This window comes from Anopheles bellator, chromosome 2 (assembly GCF_943735745.2).
Source record: "Anopheles bellator chromosome 2, idAnoBellAS_SP24_06.2, whole genome shotgun sequence".
In the NCBI taxonomy this organism is placed as follows: domain Eukaryota; kingdom Metazoa; phylum Arthropoda; class Insecta; order Diptera; family Culicidae; genus Anopheles; species Anopheles bellator.
Genome location: NC_071286.1, coordinates 43,164,332 through 43,192,274, shown reverse-complemented (window position 1 = coordinate 43,192,274; position 27,943 = coordinate 43,164,332).

Genomic DNA, 27,943 nt, shown 5'->3' with positions numbered 1-27,943 from the left:
CGACAAACACGGCCCGGGGCGGCAGGGAAAATGTCCTGCCCCGTGCCAGGCACAATGGGTGATTGCTTTCGGCCCACGGCTGCAACCGAACCACCCCGCCACCGCGGGCTAATCAACGGACAATGGGCCGGAGATGGCCCCATGAACGAGTGACGACGCCTTCGCGCTCGCTAAATGAGCGGCCGATGGGTTGGGCCCACCGTGTCCGGGAAGAAGAATGTGCAATCGTCTTTCCGTTGACGGTTCATCGAGATACGGAAGCGGTGCTATGGTCGGCTTCCGAAGTCGACTTGCCAGTTCGTTGTGCCTAAACCGAGCCAACCGAATTCCATTACTGCAATAACATCGTTCTTTTGAATTGGAGCCATTTATTCTCATCAATTCCAAGGTAGCTAACGTTATTGAATCCCTCTCCGTAAGTGCATGATGAAAGTAGAGCAGAATGGAATTATTATCCAAAAAATGGAACACTTACTTGGAGGTTAGCTCGCGTTTTACATTAGGTTGGGAAAAAAGAGAACCGTTGTTATTGCTTGGAATTCAATTTCGACGTTTCGACATGTCCGAGCTAGGTCGAATATGTAGCGTTTTGCTGTATAATGTGTAGCAATTTTAAAGAGAGCGTCAGAATGGCTCTCTCACAGAAGTCTTGGTCCTTATCGGCGAAACTCTGGTAATCGATTTGCGCAGTCTTCTCTACATCCAAATTCCTTATCACTCAGGAAATGTTATTTCAAACGGTGCAGTTGTTGACAGTAAGGATCTGAATTTAGTGATTGGCTGCATAGAAACAACTCATAGTAAACGATTACCTTCAAGCCCCACCATATACCCAATACCCAGATCCTTCCTGGTTTGGTCACCGTTTGCGCTGCTTCAACACGCTTTAAATACGATCGGTTTCGCACAACATTGTTGTACGTATCCCATTTCTCAACCCCAATACCCATCCGCTTTAGAAATGTATCTATTTAATTCCGTTTCACTGAAACTTCAGCGATCAAAACTGGATCCATCACGTTTTTTTCTGTTAGTTGATGTCGCACCCAAACATCGATCAACCCTAAACCCTAAATCAAGCATTACGCGAATGGCTTAAAATTGTTTGATGGTCAATCTTTAGTTCCTAGACGATACTAGGAGTACTAACATTATCAAGTTTGATTATTTCTGTGATTTTATCGACATTTTCGACCATAGGTCTTCCTGTGCGAGGTGCATCTTTGATATCAAAAATAACTGAACCAGGTCAACGAACCCAATATTTCTCCTTTATAAAAAACTGTAAAATGTTCTCGGATGTTCTCTTTGTCGACTTCCATTGCCAACACCTTGAAACTCACAACTGAATGGAGCAAAAGAATGTTTTAGATTGAAATGTCCCCAGCATGAACTTGAAATGGTTTGATTGATACTTTACAAGATACCGATCACGACAGCCATCCACCGAGAGAGCAATGAATTTCCTTTTCCTCCAACCGAACACAATCGGCTGACGGCGTGGCGGCTCATTGCTGATGTCTAATCACTGCCTAAGTCCCCCAAATTCCGGTTGGCGAAAAGATCCGTTTCCTTCATTTCTCGTTCTCGCGGACGCAAAACGCGGTGCAACCGAAAACGTGCGTTTCACTGTCGTGACCGGCAAAGAATTCCGTGGCACCGTGGCCGGGTCAACCGCGCGCACACACAGCATGCCCCGTCATGCCTCCAGGATGCCCAACGCATAACGGACGGTTGGATACATAATTTATCGGCCCACTTTATTTGAGCGAGTCCGCCAGAAATTCCGCGAAATGATTCGTTTTAATAATAAAAACAACATCGCGCCCCTTACGCACCCGTTGGGGCTGCGCGTCCGGGCCGGGCCACATTTTGCGCACGGTGCGCAGCCGGGAACTCAGCATAAGTGTCGATTTATGCTGTCGGGCGGGCGCGTTCGCACAGTGTTCGGCCATCGATGCGCGGTCGCATTGTAATTATCAAATTATACCGTGCATCGGATGGACCGGCACCGCCGGCAGCAGCGGCCCAACCCGGAACAGCCGCGCAGGCCGATCGGTGCATCGGAACGATTTCGGAATTGCAATTTGTTAATAAATTCACACATAATCAGCGCCCGGGCTCTTTCGATAAGCGAATCTCGCGGTGCGTCGTGAAACGGTTTATTAACACCTTGGGTGCGCCTCCCTTTCCGGGAGTCGATGTCGATGCGGCCGGGCCCGGCGAACGGCACATCTTCAAATATTGATACGCGGACGGGCTTCCAGGCGATGTGTTGAAACGAAAAGTGAAGGCTACGTAAGACGTTCGCGGGTCATCGCCTCACGGCACGGATTGATTGTTTTCGGCACGTTCGGCCTCACCCGTTTAGGAAAGTTGGCTCATTCACCATGTCGAGTTCTGTTTAAAATGTATTTAACCTTTTTTTGTTATACGAGAAAGAAGGTTTTATTAATTGCTGATCGTTTGGATAACGTGAATGGTGTTGTTAGCATACGCTCTAAGCTAAACATAACAAGCAGATGCTTGTGGGGCGTGTTCCACCTAAACACCCATTCTGGCCATTAACCCGCCGATCAATTCTGCTTATGTTCGAGCTTTCAGGCAACAACACAGTTACCGTGGCCTCCCGCTGGGTGCGCTGCATTTGTTTTCTGCTCTCCGTATTTTTAACAAGCAAATCTATTTTATACGTTCCCTTCGGCTGCGCTGCGCCCGGGAGCAGCATCGTGCGCTGCTATGTAATATGCCAAGGACCCGGGCACCATAAATAGTGGCGGAAATATTGCACCGCAATATATCATTTTTCTAATCGAGTTACTTGTCCCCGTGCTGTTGGCTGCGCAAGGGGTCGCCGGTATACTGGTGACCGATACCAGACTCTTTATCGTTGTACTCATGAACACTTTTGGTGTATGATTGCGCGCTTCGGCGAAGGTGCCGCGGAATGTCCTAGCACACCAACGGGGATGCACCCCGGTGCAGCGGTTCACAGGCCAGAGTGTCGGCAAGGAAAACACCCCGAAGGCAGCAAAGCTGTGCTCGTGTATTGTGCGCCGGAAAAAAGAAGCACGAACCGGTGCCGGGTCCCAGTCTATTATTTATTTACCAACCAGATAGTTTGTGCAGGATTTCTAAACAAAATAATTTTGATTTATTTCACGCTGACCACTAAATGCGGGCTGAAGCCATTGATCACATTTGCATCTTTATTTGTTTGCTTGTTTTCGCCTCGCATTTTTTGTGGTTCGTTCCGGCAACACAAACGTTTGTTGATTGTAGTTGAGCATCAGTAACCGTTTTTTTCGTTTCAAAAGGATTCAATTGTTTAACAAACGGCTGTTCTGTGTTTCCTCGAGTGTTTAGGGCCTTTTTTGAAAGAATTCTCTTCTTAAACAAAACATGTGGCTAAACAAAGAAACGATTTGAATATTTAGCTCCAGCGTCAGCACGCAGCCCAATGAACGCAGTGAACTCGACGATCATGAACGACCCTTTTCGTCGATTCCGTCGATTCATTCACGCGTGAGACGTTCTTCTCACCATTCACTCTCTCGATTTCGCTCTCTCTCTCTCTCTCTTTCTCAGTCTCTCTCGCTATGTTTCCGCTCAAAATTTACGCCTTTACGCATTCATTCGGAGTTCATTCGCGTTTTCGGGTGGTTTTTTACACGGGTAGAGCTATTTACATTTTAGGCTAATCACCCTTATCAACACTTCTTCCAGGTGGCAAAAAGCTCCAGGGTTTTTTTTAACTTTCGTTGCTTTCGGGCGAATTGTGCAAAAACCATCAACCCACTCGCCGTGGGAAAAGTCGCCATCGAATACTGCGCCGGGAACGTTGAATCCTTCGCCTGCATGCAGTGTGTCCGGCCGGCCGAAGTAAATGATACGTTATAGTAATCATCCTTCCGCAGGCGAAATAAATTTTATATCCCCAAAGAGAGGATCGCACGGAAGCCGCCTCTCGAGGCGAAAGTGGGGCGAGGACAGACGACTCCCGGCCACGTGCACATGACGTGACACGAGTAATACTTTGGCCTTTGGAGCTCCTGGCAGCTGCAGCAGCAAGACCGGAGGTGATGCAGTGGACTATGTTTACACACATACACACGGAAGCACACGATTTGGGGCATAAAGTCGCAGCAGAACGCGTGTTCCGTAAATCAAAAATGGCTGGCCGGTATTAAATGGCACTGCCTCCGGTGTGTCTACGTGAGCAACTAAACGGCCGGAAAGGCCGTATCGCACTCCGTAGTGCTTGTTTGCTAGCAAACAATGTTACTGTTAAAGTAGGCGACGGCTATTAAGACTTAGCGCCCGTCGAAGGCGGGATCGTGTTTCCCAAAACCGTGGCCTCGTGGTCTGAGCAGATTCACGTAAACAGCTTCCCTGCGCTCCGGGAAATATGAAGCGCTGCACTGCTACGCCTCGTTTGACGCCTAGAGCTGGTCTTTGCTTTGGCCGGTGCCGGCTGCTGCAATCATTAAACCGTTGAAAATGACACCGGCTTCGTGGTCCATCTGGTCCGCAGCCAACGACGACGCATTGCGTTACGCCACCATAAATCTTGGCCCGGGACGAGGAGGGGCAATCATCGCCCGGCCATCGGTCGGCGTGTCACGTCGCCGTCCACCAGTCACGCATGTAATCAAAATAATCCAACGCAGCCTGACCCCGTTGCGTTGGTCCAGCCACCCCGGAGCCTGAGACCACCGAGCCTTGCGGGAGATGTTTCTTGGGGCGAGCCCACGGTGACAGGTGACACTGGGCTCCGTGGCACTGCTCAGGACTTCTGTCGCGCGCGCGCGACCTGTCAGCGACTTGTCAGAGCTTTTGTGCAAACAAATTAAAAATTAATAAAATGATTTCGGTTGCCGGCGTGCGCCGAACATCTCAGGGCATCGCCGGGTCGGGCTAAAAACGGAATAAATTACGTTGACGGCCACACAACGGACGGTCGGGACGGCACTTGGCGTCACGTGGCGTGTAACGCACGCCCACCCAGTGTCACTTTACGCAAGCTCACGAGCACGAGCTTTCGCCTGTTCGCGAAGCCGGCGCAGGCCGACGAATGAATTAATGATCAATCAAACAAAAAGTCCGGAATGAATTGATCATTAGCGTCATCGACGCAAGGCCGCGATGATACCGCCTGATTCGATTACTTTTTACGCGCACTTGAAATGGCGTCCTTTGGCTCCTGGCGTGGCCGATGATTTTCTTCATACTTTACTTTCTTTGCCCTGTTCTAGGTCAAGTGAAATATACTTTCCCGAACGGGGCGCCAAAATTAAGCACGCTATAAAGTGTGGTGAGAACAAAAAGGAAAATACGAAGAAGAATGCGCAAAGCAACGATGAGATGCATTCAATCACCGCCTCATCGGGGAATTCATTTTTATTGTGGTATTTATGAGCGACGGCCTGCATTAATTTCATATGCAAAGAAAAATTGCTTCAATTAGCGCTAGCGCCCGAGAAACGGTAGCAGAAGATGCTTGAAGTTAAGAAACCAACATCCGTAGACCTCATCCGGCCGTCGTTGGAAAATTTCAAAGCTTGTTTAGGGGCCCCATCATACACGGGGCACCCCCCGAAAAGATTTGATAGTAACGAGCGTGCGGTAGCGCGAGCGGTTTAATGTCGTTACAATTTGTAATCTGCGCCGGCCGAACCTGAGGCCGCGGCTGCGAAGGCTTTTTAAGACTTTACCGGGGCCGTAAACGGGGGTCGCCGATGCGCGCCAGGAACTGGTTGAGCGCGAGCGCGTGTGAGAAATGTGCGCCGATAAATAAAAGTCCCGCCACGTGACGAGCGCCGGATCGGGTGGCATCGGATGATGCACGCGATGGCATGTTGTGCTCCGGTTTTTAGTGTCGACACATTTAACTTTTATGGTACACAATATTATTGCACATTAAGAACGAACGCCAATAACTCAAAACTCAAACACAGGGGCCCGAGGCGCAGCAGGGCGCCGGAGGCGTGACGTCCCGACGGCCGTCGACGGTGACGGTGGCACCGATAGGGGGGCCACCGGAAGTGGCAATGAAAGTACAGTTAAACCGGGCGTATTCGTGTCTCTAATTATTCGGGCGCAATGAACACATGTCTAACAATTATAATACCCTGCGTAAGACGCACGCCTGCCGAGTGCCGAGTGGAGCATAAGCTCTGCAAATAAGTTGCGCCCGAGCCCCGTGCCCGTGCCCTGGCGGTAAGAGTGTTACTAATGACTAAGATAAATATTGTCTCCTTGAGCGGCTTCCACGGGAGACGGGGGGGCACGGTGGCAAAAGTATGTTTCCGGTTTGCGGGCCAGAAAGCGCGTGCCCGGCTTGACATGATTGTCAGCCGGTGCCATTTGCAGGCAGCGACTTCTGGCACGCCAGCACGGATCTACGCTGCGTACAGGACACACCCCGTTTCTTACGCGCCTGGAGCTGGTTCCTATACGAAGCCCTCGGGGACGATGGCGCGGGCACGCACTTGAGACGATCGCTACGAACGGGAGCGGTTGCCACAGCGCATTGGCCATTAACATTTGCCAACCGATAAAAGCGCACGCCTATGATGGTTCGCAATGCCATTTCATAGTAAACGCATTTCGTAAGATGTCTGGCTGTCGAACAGGAATCGCTGACTGAATCTTGCTGGTCTTGATACAGTCTGGGCCATTGGAAGTAGCTGCTTTGCGACTTTGAAATTAACACTGGCATTATGATGAAATAAAGTATCGACACAAACCGCACATTTGTTTCCCAAAAGAAAATACATTAAATAATTAATTTGGTTGGTTCAAGAAGATTTAGTGCAATCGTTTGTTAAAAATGATAGCACGTCAAAGTCCTTGGTTTAATCAAATGTGCGCTCTTTTCGACGTGTTCCATCACTTTAGCCGGTTGATTTCGGTTTCGCTTGATATGGGGGACATATTTTGGTGAATATTATTCTTGAGGGCGGTATATTCTGAACTTCAAATATCCTTAATTAATTAATTCTTGGTTTCACAATTTTCACAAACAATCGACATCACAAGATCCGTTATCATGTCCCGATAATGCTCACCATTGACGGTTGCCGTAGCTTCATCATCGTCCTCAATCAAAATACGGCCTTCACGCAAAACACAACAGTAACCTGTTGATCGTAAAGATGCTGCTATTGGATTAATTAACGGTTTTCGAAAACATCAAATCGACAATTTAATTTATTTACGCTTCAATTTAACGAAAAATGTGCCTCATCAGACATGATGACGATTGAGAAGTTATTTTGAATGAACAGCTGAATGATTTCAGCTTGATTTTTTTGATGTACCATTGCTTGTACCTTTTTTGATGGTCCATTGCTAAAATTGTATAGAACAACTATTCCGACAACGATCTAACAATGGGGGTTAGCCAACGTGTTCAGTTCCGATGGCCTAAAAACTCCGATGCAGTACTCTAATATATGTAAAAGACAATAAGAGAGTTTTTCTAAGATCGAAAAAGTGGAAAGCTAAAAGTTAAATAAAATGCCCACCTTCTTTTATATTAGTTGCTTCAATGGGGAAAAAATAAAAGGAAAATATGCAATGGTTTTCCTACAATCGAAAACATGGAAAACCCATTAATAATAAAGTTCAAATAAGCACCGTGCATGAAAATGAGTGGCATAATGCAAATAATTACGCAAAGCAATGCAAATGCAATCAGTAACCATCAATGGTGACGCGCGATTGGATTAGAATCCCCAAGACCGAAATAAAGCGCCACTCCCGGCACAACCGGGATCCGAAGGATCGAAGCTAATCATACGTTTTATTCATCGGCAACAAATACCCCAGAACGGACAGAACGGAGCAGGCCCAATTAGGGGCAGGCATTCCGAAACCGTCATTCCGCACTCGCGCCGTGGCCGGTTCCGGAGCGCAACAGATGCACAGTCGGACCACTTACCCGGCCGGACAGTCGACTGTGGGGAATATTCTAAAACAATGCGCCACTGATTCCGTGACTGGCGGCCAGCAAGCTGCCCCGGCCCGATGGGGGACCAATTTTTTGCGCAAAATTTAGCACCATTCCCGGTTGCCATTTGTCCACCGGATCGAGATCGGATGTGCCATGTAAAGTGGTACCCGGTAGCGCCGAAGTGACCGGTTTTGTGGCGGCAATCCATTGGAGTAAAAGATGCCCGACGTCCGATGAGATGGAAGGCCGTTCGGGGAAAATGCGCTCTCCCGAGAAAACTCCCGGACCCGGGGACTGTGAAACAATGAAAAGCTTTTAGGTGGACCAAAGTTCGGCGAGCACGGCGCTGTGACAGTGACGATACAATAGGGTCCGTTAGCAGCAATCATTCCGTTGGCCTGGCCTCGGTGCAAGCGGAGTGCAAGCGTGAGCGTGAAAGTTCGGTGGGAAAACTATTTTGCCGGACCCGGGACCGGGTAGTTGCATCCCGCCGGAGCGTGACACGCAACAATGGTAATCCTATTCGGGGCAAATTAACTAGGATGCACCGAGGGTGACCAGGAATTAATCTGAAAGTTTAGAAGTCATTCAATCGAAAGTTTAGATCCGCATCCCGATAGTTCCGAGGTCGGTAAGCAGTGCTTTGCGAATGTTTCTATTGCTATCGAGCAGCATTTCGAGCAGGAACTCGAATTTACATTAACAAAGGCAATCTTTGGCAAGTTGACGTAGCTCTGAACGTCGAACTGCGACCGAAACGAAGCGAAGCGTAATGCAACAAAATACAACCGAAAAATTGTCCTGTAATCCCATTGACTGTGGTATAAGGTTGGGCGAAAAGTAATCCATTATTTTTGCGTGAAATTCAAAACATTATTTAAGAACTTTCAAGACCAGTTTGAAAATGTGTTGCCTTTTTAAAAGTAGCTTCACAGAGTAATCAAGAGAGTGTGTATAAAAATATAGAAATCTTGGTTGTTAAAGGCGAAAAACTCTAGCAATATATTTTTACAATCTTTTATTGATTTCAATTTGTTATGGTCAAAGTTTTGCAATGTACGAAGAAGCTTTTTCGCCTTTAGCAGAGAAAAACTGTAAATTGTGAGAAAATTTGCTCTTTGTTGACTTCCATTGTTGACAACCTGTAACTCACAAACAAATGGACCCCACAAGAAACAATGGAAGCATTTTTTAAAATACCAGTTTAAAAGCGAGCATAAACGATCGTTGAAACTGTACGATCGATACTTCACGAGATATCGATCACCAACGGCATCTACCGAGAAAATAATGGATTACTTTTTCCCCAACCTTATACAGGGGGAGCAAATTAGCAAGACCTTTCTCATTTGGTTATAAACAAAACCTGCTGAATATTTTTCGATGCTTGAACTTTTATTTGAAAGATTGATTCTTGAAATTTATGTATAAAATACATTTTTGGTTGCAGAGAATTAGGAAATATGAAAAATTTATTTCCAAAGTGTTAGGTCGTCAAATCATTCGTCAAAAGCACATTTCATTGCGGATCATTTCCACCTCTATGGCTATTTGACATTTGACCAACATTGTTTTAAAATAAAATAAAAGTTCAAGCATCGAAAAATATTCAGCCGCTTTTCTTATATCCAAATGATAAAGGGCACGCTGATTTGCTCACCTTGTATTTAGATGAAGTACCTTAACGTTGCGTGCTGCGACTTGCCCCTCCATTTGTCGGTGTAACATTGCACTAGTTTTACTTTTCAAAGAATTATGAGTGTTGGGCCCTGCAATCTGTAGTCAGCAACCGGGAACATCCGTGTCCCGTGCCTGTTCACCGATACCCACGGTGCCCATTGTTTCGTTCCCACGTCGAGAAATTCGTAGATTGACAGGAAATTCCCGCCATTTCAAAATAGCATAAATATCAGATACAGAATTTGACTGCGTGACGGTCAGGATTGCTCCGCGGCTCACGGTGATGAGTGCGAAAACAGTGCGCCACCCGCAGCAGCAGCAGCAGCAGCAACAGACACAGTAATTCGAATTCTGGCGAACGGGTAAAAAGATGAGTCACGTGAACCGTAGGCGGTGGATTTTAACGTTGGGCTGGGATTTTTCACCGACCCGTTCACCGTGCTAGAAGAATGAGGAAAATGTGAAGAATGTCATCTGGATGGCACCGGGGCGACATGCGTTTTCCTTGTGGTGGAATAAATTTCCGTAAATCATGTGTCTTTTTTGTTGTTGGTTGGCTGCCACGTTGACAAAAGATCTTCACGACGCCTTCCCAACGAAGTTCGCCCACCGGCGGGACTGGCGGCCGACTTTTTCAGTTCATTGCTGGAAAATGAACTCCCTCGCCGACGCTGGGGGCTCGAAGTTTAACTCATGATTTGTGGCGTTTGTCGTTGGCAGCAGTCAATAGAGGGACGGCGACGGACGGCGGCCTGACAGCATAAGCCAAGTCGCCGGATTTCGTCAGCCAGCTGAGCGAGGCGGTTGCTCAAAACCGTGCCGGTTCCCCTTCGCCGTTCCCCAGTGGGCCGGAGAAAAAAGCGCTGCGTAATGTTGAACATCTGAGACCCGGATGATGGATTCCTAGAAGAAGTCCTGCGGGCGTGAGTGATTGTGTTTCCCAGCCGTGCGTACGTGAGTCCGTGCGTGTGTGGGTGTTTGGGTGGGCTGGGTGCGTGGTGGTGGGTGGGTTGTCTTTTTGTCCGACTTCACTCTGACTGTGCCGCGTGGCGTCGTTTCTTACAACTTTTCCGACCTCCACTCCCGACCGACCGTTCGATCGGCCCCGGCTCACGGATGCGGATGATGAAAATGATAATTTACCCGTGAAGATACATCCGACGATATGTCATCGACAGATTCGTTGACGAGCCACACTCTGACGCCCGGGACCTCGCGGTGGCCCTGCCAGACCCACCCGAAGCGAGCGCCAGGATCGGCGCGTCGATGTCTATTTGCATACAATTTGCAATTTATCTCCTGGTGTCAGCCCGCAACGCCCTCGGCAGGTGATCGGTGGCGGCGGCGGCGACGGCGACGGCGGTGACGGCTGAGGGCTGACAATCCTTAGACGCTGCCGTGGCGCTTCGATTCCCTCGGAAATGGCCGACCCGATCCGGGTGCCCTCGAGCGCGGGCGCCGAGAGGAAAATGGCGCTGTTTCGCTTTGTTCTGGCGCCACGGCGATTGGTGGGTTGCAGGGCTGGCAGGGCGAAAGTGTTGATGCTGGCATTCATGGGGTACGATAATCTGACAAATTGAAAACCGGTCGCTCGTTTGCTGGGACGGTCCCAGCGCCGCGCCGGAGTCGATTCAGCACAGATTCTTTTCCGGGCTGTTTGAAACCTAATTGTGGAGATTCTCATCAAACTTCGTCACCAGAGATTGATTGGACCGGGCGGGGTTTTGGAGGACCAAAGTTTTCGTGCCATTTTCCGAGCCAATTCCGCGTTCGAATCGCATCTTCCCGGGGTAACTGGACACGACGGAGAGGCCGCTCGCTTTCGGTGTGCTGTACAACACTCGCCTACAATAGTTTAGTTTCCATTTGGTTTGGTTTTTTAAGTTAGTCGCTTTCTTTTCGAATGGAACGAGAGAAACGCATTGTTTGCAGAAACGATGAATTTTTGTTTGGATTGGTTTAAGTTTAGTTTTTCGGATATATTTTTCCATGAGGACCTTGCGTAAGAGTTTAATTGCCATTTTGCCTACCATGTACTGCACTTTGTAAAGAAAATTAAAAGAAAATATAAGAAACCGTGCGGGAATAGTTGGAGTTTATAAAACCGTGTAGTTGGTAACTCTGAAGAAATCTTTAATTTTATAAGCAGCTAGGCACCTTGCATATTAGTACCAATTGGAATGTGGACGGCGATCGACGGAGACAGGATGACGTTGTCGTAGAGCGTCTCGAAACTATTATCCAACAATAATAAAATACAAGCAAAAGACCAACGAATTACCAGAAAAACCGCATGCACTTCATCTTCAAGCCTTCAACGAACTTCAAACCCTAAAAAAACAACAAACCTTAAAAGAGTTGCCATTACTTCTGGCCGCGATGCATGTTCGATTAGTTAATTAAGTCGATAGTTTCAAGAAATAGCATTCATAAATGTAAATAAATCACAATTTTAATCTTTATTGTGGCATTGGGATCTGTCCTCAATTAGACGCTTTATTAGACGACGCTTTAGCATATAAACTCGGCACATACCAAAACATGCCCATTCGGTCCGAAGGTTGGAACTATGGTCTCCGGCACTGCTCACTCTCGGTGTTGACGATGATGATGATGCGGTGAGATGACGATGTTGACGATGATCTCGGTGTTGACGATGACGAATGAGTTACGATAAGGATCTCTTTCCTTATCGTAGCTCATTCGTTTCTTACTTTGAGACTCTTTTCCTACTTCTGTCGATTTTTGCATGATGTAACAAAAACCGAAACAAGCCCACACCGAAAAGAACCACATATAGGGCGAAACTTATTAATTAAACCAGAAAATACTTAGTACTAAATAAACAAATAAAGAATGCAATTTGAGTGATGTGCATCGTGTGCCTTATGCTGTGCTTTATAAATAAACCGGACTTGGGGAACAACCGTTCTTGGTTTGTTCATCCCGAGGAAGTTACTGAATCACATTTCAGTGAACGTTCCGTACTTAAGAGACTCAAACTCAGGCTACACTCAAGATACTATGTGGATCCTAGACACTGTTTAGAGTTGATAGGGAAACCCAAATCAAGAATGTATTGAAGGGTATGCCAAATAAGTTGGTCCGAGGTCCTAAAAAGGTCCAGAGTAGGTTGGATAGCATTACTGTAAAGGTGACATGAATTAACATAGATTTAGAAGAAGAGGTTACGATATTTTTATTCATCAGTAAGTTCCTGTTATTTTATTACCACAGTAGTACGTTTGGTAGAAAAAGTAGAAGAATCACTGTCCTGTTGACCAGAACACTTAGACTTTAACCTACAAATCTGTGCTTTCTATTTTTTTTTCGCACAGTCTTCATGTAACCGACTTCCACTATATCTTATATAAAAAAAGATCGGAAATTTCTTGAAATATGTGGCAATTTTAGAACCCCACCAACCGACCGGCTTAGCGCCACCACCCGCTGATGATGATGGCGGAATTTCGTGTTCCACATTCCCCACTCGGGGCAGCCCCATTCGTGGCGATAAGCTGTTCGACAAGCGAACGCGCCGCGAAGATGGCGACGATCGTCCTGCAACGAGGTTTGCGCCAATAAAGCCAATAGATAAACACTTCCGTGGTGGCTGCCACCACCCGAACCCCCAGCAAAAACCTCATTCATCTCTCTCGTCGATCCGTAATCTTTTGATTCAATTTATTGCCCAGACGGGGGTGACACTCTGTGCAGCGCAGATGCACCGAGCGGGGCATTACTTGGGGCCGAAACGACAAAGTTCCTGCCTGGGCACAGAAAGTTCGCTCCGTTCGGTTGGCCGGGCACACATATGGTCAAGCGCCGAGGGCTCGCTTTTTGCGGTTTGTGGCGGGCAAACTTCTTGCCCATCGTGCCATCTTGTACTGAACGTCACTTGCAACGTTAAATCCCGTTCCGTAGCTGGCAAGTAAGAAAGTCCCGGCCCGATCCGGCTCGGAGAAGATAAGTCGGAGTCCTGGATCCCGGGGTCCGACTTATCAGCCAGCCACCGGTCGGAGCCAGAGACCGATCGGAGCTTCCCAAATGGGTGTTTACAGTATTTATTAACTCCGATATCGGTCGTTCATCGGGAGGGAAGAAATGTGACAAGTACCACAAGCGTATCTTGTACCGCTTGGCAATCGTTATAGAAATAATTGTACAAGCATTTCGCATTCCGAGGGACCGAAGGGTCAGTTGGGTGTTGGGTTGTCAATGAATGTGGACCAGTAAATTATTCATCACGCCCTGAAAAAGCCTCTGCATCCGACTTGAAAGGGGCTGCATCGTTTAGCGTTTGTTGGGAATGGCATTTTAATGTAAGTGATTTCAAAGCCGGCCAGCCAGCCGAACCCCAGCCACCGGAGCCTTGTGGGGCGCTCATTGGAGCTTCATTACAACGCAGCGATATACATAATTAATGCGAATTTTCAGGCTTTTCCGCGAGCCCATGAGATAATCCGGGAGGATGGCAAAGCAGTGTAATTTAGGGTCCATTTAGGAAAATATGTTTTCCATCCGGAAGGCCTTCGCTTCGGCCCGGGTGCGGTTGACCGGTCAGAGCCTGTGGGCCGCCGGGGGCCCAGGCCCAGGGTTTCGGGGTGTGCAAAAGTATGCCATTTTGTTTGTGCACCGTTCTTTTTTCCACCCAATTCCAAGACGCGCTCGCTTTGAACTTCAAGGAAATGTTTATTTTGGCACTCCGGCGGACCGACACTGGCTCTAATTGAGTGGAAACCCCCCGGTAATTGTCTGCCGTTTCATGTGCACTCTGCCGGGAAGGGAGAGAGAGAGAGACAGAGAGGCTGAGGGAAGACTGTCATCAAACGGTGCCACCCACGCGGTAAGCGAATCATCCCCACCCACCATCAGGCGGGGGAGGGCATCAAGCAAATCAAGCAATCATCGCTTAATTTCTCCATTCAATCGCACTCCATTGCTCACCGCCGAAGGACCCGGGGACCAGGATGACAGGTCGGCGGATCGGCGAGCGCTCGATTTCACCGAAAACATCAAGTGGACATTTTTCCGTCCCAAATCCGCACCGGGCAGCGGACAGGCGGAGGCGGATACGGTCCGCCGGATGTGGTGCATCGCCGGCACCAGAAGCGTAGCGCAAAAGGAACGATCCGCCGGCCAACCAACCGATATCGGATCGCCCCGAATCCGAATCGCAATCCCTCCGGTTTGCCGGTTGATTCCTTTAACGACTTTCCCATTTTCCAATCGATTGCCGCCGAGATGCGGAGTCGCCCGCTGGGGGCGACCGTGTGGGCGAAGTGGCCCGGGAGCGAACTTCTTTTATCTTCACCGTATGGCCCGAGGGCGGGCCGGCGCCTTTCTCAGACGCCCGCTCAGTCGCCACCCGGTCGGTCTGGCCGGAAGAATTTCGAGCGATTGGAAGGAAAAACCTGGCGAAACGGGGGAGTGCCCCGCAGAAGACGGCAGCCCGGGGGTAAATTATCCGAGTCTTCTGCTGTTGTTTCTCATTTTCCAACCCATTCTTCTATGTCACCAGTAACCAGAATCGAGCCCGCGGCTCCCCGGATGTGACGACGCGCCACTGACAGCCAGGTTGGGCAGTGTGTTCCTGTGTATGTGGCCTCCAGCCCAACAGCGAACCGCGCTCGTTCGCCCCATTCGCACATTCACACGTTCTCGGCCAGGTTTCGGGACCGAAGCGCAAAGAAAGTGCTTCTTTTATCGATATTGACATATACCCCACCGGCCCCGGCCGGGTAGCAACGGAGCTCCGGCGCTGAGCACACGTCGAAAATGGGAGCGAAAACCGTAGGTGGAGACGCAAATAAAAAAACCCGACCAACTCAGCTTATCTTAGCACGTGGGTCAATAAGTTCGGAAGATCTTGTGGCAAAACCACAGGGCTCTGTCGGTGAGGATATACTGACACCTTCTAGAGGCTATATGGCGCTCAGTCTGCCAAAAAGTTCAAGAAATTAGTTATTATTCGTGGAGGAAAACGTCTTAACAGTAAAGCTTTCGCCCTACAACGGGGATTATGTACCAGTCCGACAGCCACAAGACAAATATTGACGTTTAAGATTTATTTAACGTTTTATCTAAGCCACGTAATTGAACAGAATCAGCTCAGTTAATTTAAAAGGTATTTTGATCAAAATTAGGGTATGTCAATCTAAAACCGTTTCACGTAACCCGTAATTTTGCAGCATAGAGTTTAACGAGTTCTATTCTTGGGTGCTTTAAACTAACTTTTAAATGGAACAAGTGATTTTTCTCCGTGTGCGACATCTTGAGGATTCCTTTAGAATTTCCATGCCCTTTTCGTTTTATCCTCTCATTCCTTACTGTTTAATGTGTAGATTCAGTCAAAATGTTTAGTTTGTTTACTCCTGTAGCCAGATTAACGTGGTTTTGGTTCATGTTTGCTTGGCTTTTTGGCTCGTTGTCTGACCTGATTGTAACTGTCAACTAGCGATCGCGTCCCTGGCACCGGTGTCACAAACACAAGCAGAAGACCGTCGCCAGAACTATTGAAGTCACTACCAACAGAAACGCCACAAATAGTCACTGCAAGAACACCAATATAAATAATACAACATGAACTGACACACCCAATACGCCTTCAGCATCTTACAGCCGAATTAGCCCGGAATAAGGCTATTCTGAGATGGAGGAAATGCCACATAGTGTCTAAGATAATTTTGTTAAAGTTTAAAGTTAAAATTGTTAAAGTTGTTAAAGTTAAAGATTTAAAAAAAGTTATTTTCTCTCTAGTACTTAACAAAAACTATTTTGCTGTCACAAGAAACTTTGTTAGGTGGTTCCCACTATGTAATTAGCATGAGCTGGCCTGACTTGGAACTCTACTTTCATGTCTCTTCAATCACCGTTCCAGTCATTTATCAGTTCCCCAAACCGGTTCCTTGCTTTTGTTTTCATCTCGTCAGATGCGATAAGATGTTCTATTAGTTCAACGTTAATCCTTTAAATTGAGGAAACAAAATTGTAGACTTCGTAAAACTGAGCTAGTGCTTCGGACTTATTGACCCACGTATCCCAGGCTCGCTGCGATGGGTCCATCGAAAGAAGCGCATCGGAACGGAATTGCAAGGTTTGCGCAACCGACAGCCACGTTGGCTTGCGAATTTCCGAACGAACGTGTATCTGTGTGTGTGTGGTTTTGTCTTCCATTTTTGCGTTATTTTCGTCTTCGCGTTTTTGTTTCCTTCCGCTGATTTTTGCACCCGTCGCACCCGGATATCGACGCGTGAACGGCGCGCAGGAGGGAACGCAGGACGCGAATCGAAGGAGCTTCCCGTTTTTTTTTCACATCCTTATCGGAGGGTGGCTATGAATCACTAGAACTGCCAGATGTACCAGATGTACACGCCGGCGCCCGACGGGTTGCGTTCGCCATTCTTTTCCACTTCGCTACCATTGCTGCTGCTCGGAAGAAGTAGCAACGAGGAAAGCGACTCCGTGCAACGCCGACGCAAACAAGTTGAAGTGTATCCTTTTCAGTGCCAATAATGGAGTCAACGGTGGCAATGGCGACGGCATTATGTAAAACTCTGCTTCTTCCTTCGAAACAAGTAAAAAATGAAAAAGAAAAACATCAAACAAGTCATCAGTTGGTTAGCCCATCAAACGGAGTGCATGACGTCGGAGTCGGCGTCGGAGTTCGGAAGAGTTCGCGATGACCGCACCGTTCCGTTGCAGCTCAGCCACCGCGCCACCAGACGCTCGCAGGCACCGGCAGGGCGCTAAGAGATGTGAATTATGAGCAGAAAATTATATGCTCAAATCAACGCCACCAAACCAACGGGAGGCACTTGTACGCTTCTTGAACACCTCGGCGCGCGGTGCACTTTCGAGCACACTCCGGGGCGTTTGGGCCGAACGGACGAGGACGAGGCTACAGTATAATTATGTAAATGATGCAGTCACACATGTTCACACCGAGCTGCGCCGCGATCTGCTTTCTACTTGAACGCCTCCGCGGGCTACCGGGCGCCTCCATGGCGTCGCGTCGGCTGCGCGCTAAACGCAAGATACGCCCGGACCGCGTGTGGAGCGTCTGCGAGGAGCCTGTGTTTTTAATGATTTTCTTTTTCTGGGCCTTTCGAGCCACGGTGCCTTCGGCTTGACTTCGCCTTCCTTCTAATGGGTACCGTACGAATCCGTGTACCGTACGAATCCGATCCAGACAGTTGGCTCGACGCTGTGATGGTCGTCCCCGCACGTCCATTACGTAGCGCGGGGACACTGCCATTAATCTCCGGCCGGAGGTGGCATAGCCAGAGAGAGAGAGAGAGGGAGAGCTTTGAAGGCTGCACTAATTTGCATTATTTACGCAAACATACAGCGAGTGGCCGCACCGCACTAAGTACATAGCGCCCGTTGGAGCCGTGTGAAAATATGCACTACGCTCAATTTAACACCTGGCCCTCGGGCCAACCCATCACTTTCGTTGGGGGCTAAAAAGTGCAAAGTGAGACAACCGAACGGGGCGGGTGAAGAAAACAAAAACATCGACCACTACATCCGCGTCCGCAGCTACACGGAAAACGAACCTTTGTAATCATGGCAGAACAGTGCCCGGCGGTCTGCCGATAGGTTAAACGGATGTTTGGATATAAGCCCCCCGAGCCCCCCAAGGGCAGAAAGATATGTCACACCAAGCTAACTTTAATAAATTTGCACTCATTAATGTGCAGTGTTTTTAAAGCACACCCGCGGTAGGCCTTAAAGTCCCTAGGTCTGGTGTTTAAAAATGTAAAACAATAAATTGCCATATTGCGCTCCATTTGGCCACTTGGCTTTAATCAGCTGTGGACATAGACCCCACTCATAAAACTACTGGAAAGGTTTCAAACGTTTAAAAGCTGCCTCTTATCTGCGACGTCAGACTGATTGTCTGTCTCTAATTCAATGCTTTGATTTTTTGTGTGTGATCCTGCCTTTATTGCTGTCGTTTAGCAGGTGTCAACTTATAAAAGACGTTTTTTCCAAAGAAATCACATGTTTATAGCATTGAAATAAACGAGAATATTTAAATTATTTGTCATTGCTGGATATAGATTTTCTCCATCTCTCTGGTGATTCTTGAAAGCCGCCTGCATCTTGTAAAAATCGCCGAAAGAATTCTGGCCCATTATGATCATTTTGCGTTTGGTTTCGGTTTTCATCAGGTTTTAGGCGCTCGTGATAAACCATACCATGCTGGTCCCATCAGACACACAGCATTGTCTTTTTAACGAATAGATCTGGTTTTGCAGTCCAAGTTGATGGTTGTCCCAGACTGACCCATGATACTTTAACATCAATTATATCAATTATACCCGCGAAACGTTATTTCCAGGCACAAAAGTCGACAGTTCAAACTCTTTAAAAATAACTTGCAAACTATTTTTTTCGACCTAAAATCATTTGCATGATGTTAAAACAAGGAAATGTGTCTAAAAATGCATAATTGGGAAAACCAAATTGACAGCTAGTTCCAGCAACTTGCACAATCTACTTTCATAGGGTTAGACCTGTTATTTTGGAAGCTCAAGTCACATGTTCGATTCACGAGCCTTGCACTTCCTCGTGGTTCCGTGGTATTTCTCATTATGTGATGTTTGCACCGAGGCACAAAAGTGAGGATATCTTTCTTTTTTCATTCTTTTTATTTTTTGTTCTTTTGTTCTGTCTGTCTTTCTATCAATTAATTTGTAGATTTTCAAGATGGGCGCCCCGATCTCCGATTAGCGCTGTTTGCATCAACATTTCGGCTTTTCCCTTTCAATCAATTGCCTGCATCGCCAAACTAGAAGTCGACTAGGCGACTTTTTATCGAGCCCTGTCACTAGGTCACGGTTCAAGCAAATTAACACACGAGACCGAGATCCAGTGGATCCAGTGACGCGCGCCCCAATCCGAGAGAACCGATCCATTCGCCGGCCGTCAGCCGCGGTGGTGTCACTCTGTGACAGTCTAGCATAACAATGCCACCAGCCGCCACTAAACTGCCCGTAAATAGTGTATGCAAAGCAACGCCAACATCGTGCGGTGCGGCGAGCCACCGACCACCCGACCGAAAAAGATCGAAAAGCTGGTAAACGCCACGCCACGCCATCCAGGCATGTAATAACGATAGTATGGGTTTTCGCTTATTTGCCGTCCTTTAATGGTGTTACGGGGAGCCATTGTCCTTGCGTCCTTGGCGTCGCAGGAGCGAACGTCACATCGAGTTTTCGGTCCGCCCGGTTGCCGGCGCTTAAACGGTGCACGGTGACGTTCATAAGAGATAAAGTTTAATATTATGTTATGTGCTTGTTTCCGCGTTTTCTCGCTGTTTTCACTTTGCAGCGGAACAACTTTTTTCTCCTCTCTTCGTGGTGGTATGTCCTGGCGCGCTCCGGTGGTGCCTCCGGCTGCCTTCGCTGGCGTCACTCAGGCAGGTTTGAGGTTTTTCGCCGGCTCGCGGAAGCGCCTCGATCGGATTTGGTGACGGTGGTGTTTGCGGGCGGATATTTCGGAGTTTCCCGATGGCTTGGCACTTGGCAACGCGCTCGTCCGCGCTGCCACCGCCCGTTAAGTGTCTTCATGCGTTCGTTTTTATATGGGCCACCCGGAAGAAGGCAGCTTGCCGCTTTAAAGTGTGTGTGTTTAGTTTTCTTTTGTACTTTCGACAAACTTCGTCGCAACGTCGTCCGCCGGCGTGATCGTAAGTGGCAGGAGCCTGACAACATGCATCTATTGCCGCGTGCCGGCAGGAGCTGAGCTAAATGGGCAAATGTTTGTACATTGTCATGCCAATCAATACGACAATATTTTGCCCATTATGCGCCTCGACACTTTCAGTTTGGCGAAGTTTGTCGGCGGCAATAAAAAATAATTTTAAGCAATGTGTTAAATAGGCCGACGCCACTGTCGAATTTATTTCGGTTACATCTCCTGTCGACACGGTCGAAACTAGAGCTATACGGAACCTTCACAATCCCGGTGAATGCCTATGCCTTGCTAAACTACGGTAGGCTAGTCATGCCATGAGAATGGCGGATCAGTAATCATATTATTATTATGGTTGGCGCGAACGCCCGATTCGGCCTGTGGCCGCTTGTGTCCTGCCTCTCCAGCCATCTCGGCACGCTGCCCTGTTTCTCCAGTCTCCGAAACCGAGCAGGTCCTCGCTGGCCTTGCGGACACTGTCCTCCCATCGAAATCTTGAGCTATCGACTGGCCTCTTGCCGTGTACCTTTCCCTATAGCGTCTTTTTTGGACACCTTGGCTCCTTGGGAACCTTGTTTTTTATCATGGCAGAGACTTCTGGATCCTCATATATTTCACACATTTTTCTATTATGTCTGATTCTCCAGCATTAGCCATTTTTTACTGGGCCAGCGATTCTTCTGAGGATCTTTCTGTCGAAAGCATTTAAACTGTTTTCTTGGGACGTGGACGAAGGAGCTCGACTGCCCGAATTAAATTAAGTCTAACAGACACAAAAGCCATAATGATCAACTTCCCACTTAATAATGACTGACAGACAACCGACCCGATTGTGAAGTGACAAAAAGGACTTCTGTCATCTACTGAGCCTGCTCGCAATCATTGAGGAAAAATGTAGATTAGAGTCGATAAAAAAAAAAAAAAATAAAAATGACATTCTATAAGATACAAATCATCGTTGAAACAGCCAAAGTAATAGGAGAGCATAGGTTTTTGTTGATTTAGTGTAAGAGATCTGTTTAATTCGACGGAGCACACCAAAATGGTTGCCACCACAAGGCACACTTTTATGGGCTCCGAATAGGTTCCAACTTGTAATTTATGAACTGCCTTCATTATAGTAGAGAAAAACTGTCTGATGAATGACGACCTGACTGTTCCACGTTCCACATAACCAGGGCTTGTTCCTTTACGGAAATCCCAGATCCTTGCCAATTTTCCGGCAAAAATTCCGGCTTCCCCTACGAACGCATCCTGTTCCGCGGCCCTTACTGCTTTAAACTCACGTGTTAAAAAGGAACAATGGCTCCGTCTGTGTGTGCCGGCCCCACTCCCGGTTACTAAGGGGTCGAGAGGGCCGCGAAGTACCCGACAGGGCGGCCCCTGACTCGCCTGACCTAGCGCGGATGCTGCACGCGCGCCTTCCGCAAGAGTGTTGCATTCAGCCACTTGGCGTAGAGGAGCCTCTTGGCCTAGGCCGGCGCTAGACGGCAGACTACTCGTTGCCCACCCCAACCCCACAACCTCAACATTAGCGCCATGGGCACGGCCATAATGAGAGACTGGCGTGGCGTGGACTGGCAGAAGATGAGAATCCCGTTTTTAGAATTTGGATGATTTATCTGCACGCTCCTGGCGCCGTGCGGGTGCCGTGTAAAGCCCACGGAGTCGGAGTCGGAGTCTTCCACACCCTCGAGTGTCACCGCCCAGCCCAGCCAGCGAGCTGGGTGTCGGCAAAGATGAATGTCGTTCGCGGTCTATGGAGCTCGCGTCTCAACGACGACGACGACGTCCCAGCGCCGTGCGCCAGATTGATGGCAAACGCTTTAAGTGTCGCAAATGGAGAAAACGCGATTGCTTTCACAGGACCTTCATGAGTGTCTGGATGCGCGTGTGTGTTTGATGTTGGCAAATAGGTGGCCGGCCAAGACGGAGGGCGGAAGTCGGTCTCGCTCCCGACCGAGCCGGTGCGAGGGCTCAATTGAGTGCAAACGTGAAGCACATGCAAATCTGAGAAAATGGATGTACTTTACAGGATGTCCTTTGACGAACACGTATCCTTCCGGCAGGCGGTGAGCTGCGGCCACCAGAAAGCAGACGACGTGCGCAATTTACAATGAAATATTGCCCAAAAGGGACTCGATTCTGCGTGCCCGCCTGCGTGTGGGGTTTCCTGTGCAGTTTCGGTTTTGTCGTTGGGATAGGTTCGGCCGCCATTCTTCAATTGTGTTTTATTTTAACCCTCCCGGAATCCAGGAAACGAAGCGTTAAAAATTATTAAAGACAACAACGGAAGTGCAGCAGCTTCCGGTCGGGTACGCCCCGGACTCGGACCAACCGAGAGATCGAGTCCTTTTGGGGGGAACCACTTTTTGAATGTGGCCACCGACCGGTCTGGTCCAGCGAGCGAGTCGTCGGTAAGCCGGATCAAGCTTGTCATTATTGCTTTAATCCATGGTGACAAATTGTAAGCACTCCCCACAGATACTGCGACCATCATCGCCACCACCGTCAGCCGACGGGTAATCATGTCAGGACACCGGGCTACCTGGCCAGGCCACTGGTTTCGAGGATTCGAGGGCCACATTTTATGTGGCGAAATTACACCGTGGCCGTCCAAAGTCCGTTCGGGGTTCGGTCCGTGTGGCCATTGTTGCTGGTGGAAAGAACAACAAAGCTGGAAAAGGACACAACCATTGCCGTTGCCAACGGAACCCGGAGTCGGAGTTATGCCCGTTGTCATAGTCATCTTCATGGCAGCATTTTGATGCATTGAAGGCAATTCTATTTTATTGAGCTTAACTCCACCGCCCCGCTTGTGGCTTCTGGCCTCCCCTCGCACCGGCGAGGCGCAAAGCGTCTGAGTGATAGTTTGGCCGTAAATTTGCCTTCCCTGCCACCCGAAGTTTTATGTGTAGTTTCATGCCCCGCAAGCACAACGCGGCGCGGCCAACGGTTCCCGTCCGGTTCCGGGAAGGTAGCCTCTCCCCTGACACGGCTGTTGCTGCTTCCCATTCCACCCCTTATGGATCACTCACTAGCACACGTGCCGCCCGTTGCCACCGGGATATCCGGTCGGTGCGCGAAGCCCAGCATCCGGCTCCGGGATGCGTAGCGAAACTTTGCCCTTTCATGCTCCGTTTAACAACCGGCATCGGCATCCGAGCGGGCGTGCGGTCGGACCCACTGACCACCCCGTGGCCCCTGGCTGAGGGTAGGAATGGGGGGTTGGGGGGCGAGCGTATTAGGGGCACCATAAATTAGAATTGTTCTTTTCTCTCCGAACTGTCGCCCGGCCACAGGCAGAGAAAATGGGGCAGCTCGGCCCTCCGTTTCGACCCCGTTTTGGCGAACGTTCAAAAGGCGATTATTTCACCTCGGAATTGGAAGTCCTCCGGACCCCGCCACCACCGCCGGCACACCCCACCGAGTGAATATATTATGCTCGTAATGCATTTATGGGTGAAAATTTATTTGGCTGCCCATTATTCGGGCAGTCGGCGAGGTCGGGGACACGGAGTTGGGTGGTTGGGGAGCGCAATAGAACAGGACGCTGGCATGAGGCCAGTCGCGTGGCCTTCGGCACAGGCCACGATTTACTGGGCCGGGGCCGTGATATTTCCCTATTCACTTCGGAGTCAAAGGGCCGAGTTGCGGTCAAGCTGAAAAGACTTCGCCGGTTATCTTTGGTCATTAATTCGGTGCTTTTGATGTACGCGGCTTGCGTCGCGTTGCAGTTTTCCGCCAGGCACGGTACCCACTTTCTTTCGGTCATTTGTTTAATACATTTTTGATAGGATAAGAAAACGGGGATCGGGTGTCATGAACGGAGAGCCCTCGGAAGAATATTTTAAAGGGAAGGACCTACCTACAAAGGGGCATTTATAACTAGAGGGAAACTTTTTTCTTTTGGCAAAATAACAAATATTATATTTGTTTTAATTTATTTTTCTGATAATGGGCAGCAGTATCTAGTTGATAAATTGCATAAAAGCCTGAGAGCTACGCCGACAACGCTGACGAATCTGTGACAAAAAACAAGTAACCCGACATTAAAAGGATGCGAGGTCGATGATATCGGAACACGAACGGAAAGGCATGCTGATCGATAAGAGACGTACACATGTTATCATCCGGCATTAAAGGATCGTTGTATCCCGCAACAGTGATAAGCGAAACAGTCGAGAGCTCAGTGTCATGCCAGCGATCATCGTTATCAGCGATCGTTATCTGATTAAGGCCAAATCTCATATTCATATCAATATCAATTTGTTCTTTTTAAAGTTAATTCTTTGTGGAAACACTGTTATGGAAAAATTTCCAACAATATTTAATGCTGGTTTAATACGTTCTTTCTGAGATCTGGTGACGATGTTGTACGCTATTTGACCAATTTATGTAATTTCAGGACAATCTTCGACAATTGCAGAATACCGGACGAAAGACTTGCGAATATCCACCAGAACTTCTCAATAACTTATTTAGCTTCACTTTCGTTTTATATCGCAACGCTTCCTTTTTCTACCAGTTGATGATTGCTTTCCAGGGCCGCTATCGTCATTCACAGTTTATCCACCTTGAATAGGTTTCACTCGTCATAATTTGTTTGAATAACTCCTGAAATGCAACCGCAATAAAGCCAAGAATGCCTACGACGGCTCTCTTTAGTTAAAACCTTCGGGATGCCCTTTGTTAAATAATGGCTAAACGTACTAAACGAACAGTGGCCCAATGTTTTCGTCACATGATTTTAAACATAAACACAATAAAACATCGAAAACAGAAAACACATATCTGGAGAAATTCGATGATTTATCTTTCTTTTTGAACAATCGCATTTTTTGAAATGATGAACTCGAACAACGAAGGAAAGGTGTTGGAAACTAAAAGCAATTCGAATAACGAACAATTGAAGTTTATTATTGTTGAGAATATAAGTTTGAAAAAGGGTTAATTTTTTTTGAAAATGGTTTTTCCTCAAATGACGGTATCTTTTTACCTTACGGTACCTTTTTAAAGTATGTCAGAATGAACCGTGGCTAGAGTTAAGTCACTGAACTCAACCCATAAGTAAAATGACAGAATCAGACAAAGACAAAATAATGAATTATCAGACAAAATGACAGGAGTTAATGCAGATATTTCTATTATCCTTGAATGCCTTCTGATCTGATGGACAGACTTTTGTTTGATAATTTTTCCATTTCAAAGTCTTGAAATAATTACTAAATGAGTGCGCACTGTGGACTGTTTTATTTTGTTGACCAAAAGCTATACGGCAAACACTGCTTTGAGGGAAGCTCACTGTTCTTGCTGCACTTTCAGGACTGCTTTCGTTTTACCCCAAAACTATGCCACGAACCGGCGACATCACTCCTAAGAGTCCGACGGACGAAGTTCATTCGTCCGCCCATCAACCGAATGCCGGATCACATGTTCCCGGGGCCAATGTGTAAGTTTTACATTCGTAGCCGAATCCCGGTTCCGAAGGGCACTTAAGCCGGCCCGAAACCGCTCACCTATGAAACCATCTAATTAAATTTTCAAAAACTTTCGTCTTTTTCGTGTGCGAATGTGTGTGTCTGTCTTTGTGGCTCCGGTTCCGGGCGGAAGATACTTCAATTTTGCGTCTCATTTTCTTGCGGTTGCACCTCAGAATGACCATTTCCAAGGGCCGGCGTGGGTTTTCCACTTGGGCATCGGGAGAGAACACTGCGGCGAGGACTCTACTTGGTGGCAGTCGGCCGTCGGCCGTCGCCACTCGCTTACGCTCGTTACAAGCCCCGGAGGTGTGAACCCGAGTGAGTGGCCTGATTTAAATTCCGGACCAAGAAACTTTACTTTTCCCAACTATCGCAGACCACCGCACGTAGCTACAGGCGGAGCTCACGGAGCTAAGGATCCCCCCCGGTTTGTGGCGAGAGTTATGGCTCGCCGGGGCCTCAACGGACCCTCGCTTTCCCCCGGCGTTACCCCGGACGCCACTTGCAAATTGTTGGATAGATGAACTGCTCCGTGTGCCGAAGCTGAAATACCACCATCAAGTTTAACCACTTCCGGCACACATCACTATCCCGTGCTGGCTGGCCGGCGGGCGACTGAAATGACCAAAAGGGGTAATGAAGTTAACGAAATACTTTTCCCTTAATTGGTCCGAGCCTCGTCCGACGGAATCGAACACCAAGCGCTCGGTGGTAAGGGTCAGGCTGAGCCAGGCGGCCAGGGCCGAAAACAAAAATACAACACAAACAGTCAAACTATCGAATTCCTTGAGAGCAACTTTGGCCGGCGCCGGCCGGCGGTGCTGCCCACTATAGCCGTTGTTTTCTGGAAAAAGCATTAAGCCAGCGGAAGTGAGATGATCCGTTCGGTCGACGGGCCCTCGCGCGGTCCGGACCCGAACCCGCACCCAAAGGCCGGGCGGGAAAAGAACATGTGCGCCGCCATCTTGTGCGGGTCTGGCGGATGCCTTGGGGTGGTGGATGGCCGCGGAGCTCGGGGTGGAAAAGTTTCCCGTCGATCCTGGCCACCCATCGACACAGTCGGTCGGTCGGTCGGTGGGTCGGTTATGTCCTTCGACTGATTTCCTGTCAGAGCGGAAATTGGTTTAGTTTACAGGAAACTTTAGCCAGGGCGGAAGGAAAGTTTACGAATTGAATTGTTTTACACGAAAACGGGCCAAAGTGAAGGTTTACTGGCCGAAGGCGAGCGCGTGAGCGCCAGTGTGTTAGTTTTGTTTGTATTCGGGACAGCCCGGAACACCCGAAACCCGCCGGCTCCGCCGGCCGGCCGGTAGTGGATATGATGAGTTGGCCGGAGTGATTTGTAAAGTTTTTGTTGCTGTTCTCCTTGAATTGGACGGCGAGACTTGGTCGGAGCAACGACTGCAACTCTCCGTTCCGGCCCGGAAACCATTCCATGTGGCCGGCCATTGTGGCCGATTGATTCGGTTGCCCGAACGGATGCAATGTGTGCGAGTGAGGGAACATAAGAAACCACTTAAGGTGGTCCAAGTAAGCCACAGGGCGCTAGCAAATAGATGGACTCTAAATCTAACTGAATTAGAGCTTTGTCGAACATTTCGGCGTGTTGGTTTATACCAGAGAGCTGTTTTCAATTGAAGTAATAATGAAGGGAAAAGTATTTCATGGTTCCTAGGCGAAAGCCGTCATTTTGAATCTTTGTGGGCAAGTGTGCTACTTCAGCGGGAACTTGTAACAGAACTTGCTATAAAGGAAATGAAATGAATTTTGAAGTAGCTAATATTCCATTAAGAAATTCCCTGCCGGGCGAAGATATAGTGGATGGCGAAAAGAACCTTAGTTCAAGAACACAAAAGATTTTAGGAAATACGAGGATGAAAAATTTGCTATAGTCAATCAAAAAGCAATCAAAAACATTAAATAAGATGTGAATATGATAGTTTTGAACAAAAGACAAATTTTAGCCAAATATATTTAGAACAAACTAAATTTATCTTCGGCGAAAACAAGTTTAGTATCCGCAATGCATATCCATTCCGCCCAGACAGTGTTGCCAAACATCCTGGTTTTGTGATGTGGCCTTTTCTACAGTTCCCATGTATTATTTTGAACCTGATTGATT